This window comes from Trachymyrmex cornetzi, unplaced genomic scaffold (assembly GCF_001594075.2).
Source record: "Trachymyrmex cornetzi isolate Tcor2-1 unplaced genomic scaffold, Tcor1.1 scaffold557, whole genome shotgun sequence".
Classification (NCBI taxonomy): domain Eukaryota; kingdom Metazoa; phylum Arthropoda; class Insecta; order Hymenoptera; family Formicidae; genus Trachymyrmex; species Trachymyrmex cornetzi.
In genome coordinates, this window is record NW_017299868.1 from 82,345 (window position 1) to 84,489 (window position 2,145).

The window sequence follows — 2,145 nt, forward strand, 5'->3', positions numbered from 1 at the left end:
GTATTCCTGCAAAGTTAATTTAATTTGGAAATGTGTATAATATTTTAACTTCGAATAAATTATATACATTAAAGTGTTTTTTAACATCTTCATGATGAGGCTCAAAACTTTTCAGACGACCCTTGTATAATATCTTTAATCGATTATTGGCGTTTCTTGATATTTATCAATAGTATAAATGTTCAAATATCATTTAAAGTGCCAAGGATAATTTTTCAAGCGATACTTTTTAAATATTTGAAAGCGTACATATTTGCCAAGAGTGGATTGCTGTACATACATATACACACAATTTTTAATCGTATATTTATAAATTTTGAACATATTAAGAGTATGCCTCTTTCACACACATTAATCTATTATTAATTCACACAGGTAACAGAAGTCGCACCAGTGCGTTATATTTACGAAATATAACAATATTTCGTAAATTATCACGCACTGGTGCGACTTCTGTTACCTGTGTGAATTAATTTTACGGTCTAAAATAAAGATATTGTTACAATTTTCTCCGTATGGGCTATATTTATATATCACATTTGTAAAATGTAATTAATCGGTGTGACTGAGCAAATAAAGTACGCTGACAGAGTCCCACGCGCGAATCCTGCTTTCTTTTTTTTCGAGGTATATTTTTCCGATATAAGTGGTTAAATTAATTATCAATAAACGTATAAGATCAAACAATATGTTTTTATATAATTATTGCAATTATTCGCATACTTTTAAACTAGCAACTGTAGGAAGAATAATGATTCTCGACGTGCATGATATGCGTCAAACTTAATGATGAAAGATTTTTATATGTAAATTAAATTTGTTTTCCTTTAAACGATCCAAAAAGAAATTATATTTTGTAATGATGTTGTGCCTACCAAATGCGCTTAGTGTTGATCGATACTTTGTTTTAAATATTTTTTTAACTATCATCCAAACTTAAATGAAAATTCTGATAATGAAGAAAATTACAAAAGCGAAATTATTTATATTATTATAAAGATGATGCCAATGTAAGTTTGTGAAATGTACAAAATAAATGCCTTTATATGTGCAATTTTAAAATAATTCCTTGTCTATTAAAAAACGAATTCTTCCTACAGTTGTTACAGGTACACACGAATAATTTCAATAATTACGTGAAAATGTATTTGGCTTAATACTATTTTACTATTAACGTCTACTATTACCATACAGTTATTTCAGAAAAATCTATGAAAAAAAGAAAAAAATCAGTTTGATCACGCCAATTAGTTACGTTTCTGACTTATAATCTTATGGTATATATATAACTTCCATGGAAAATTAATTTTAAATAATTAATATTTCGTTAACTATTAAGGCCCGTCTACAATACACGGAGTAAGAAGTAAGAGTAAGAAATTGACCAATCACAGTCGATTATTCTTCTCACATTCGACTGTGATTGGTCAATTTCTTACTCTTACTTTTTACTCCGTGTATTGTAGACGGGCCTTTACGTTTTGACATGATTTATACCAGTGTGGATTAATGGGAGGAGTATATATGATTATTACAATTTATTAAAAGTTATATGTTATCTAGAATGTCTCTTCATGCCTCTTGATACACGCCGAGCGACCGAGAGAACATATTTCGGTCGCTTGAGTGAAGCTAAGAAAGCGAAGGCTGGTTCTCTCTCGATCTCAGCGCGCCGACAAGGCCAAACAATGAGAACGAGTGCGAAAAGGTCGGCGATATAGTCGGTACGCTTCTAACTACCAAGTCACACGGACACGGGTTCGTGCTTGTGTTGCTATCGGTTGTGCCAGGCCGCCGCCTGATGGTGTTAGTCTCGATGTCGTAAACCGTCACTGATCTAGCATCTCTGGCCTATACTCGCGCTCACGCGTAAACCAATCAGGTGTGCGACGTTTCGTACAGCTGATTGCCTTTCCGCACCCTGCCAATCCGATACGTACCGAATACGTCACGTAAAAGCCGTCTGCGGTATTTACTACGCTAGACCGCGTTGCGAGAAACCCATATACTTACACGTACATAAACACCAACATGCACACACAATATTCATATACAGGGTGTCTCAGAAAATGTTACTGAAACACAGTGGGGACATAGATTGGATCAAGGGGAACAAAACAGTTTTGTACCATTTTGCAGTTGACG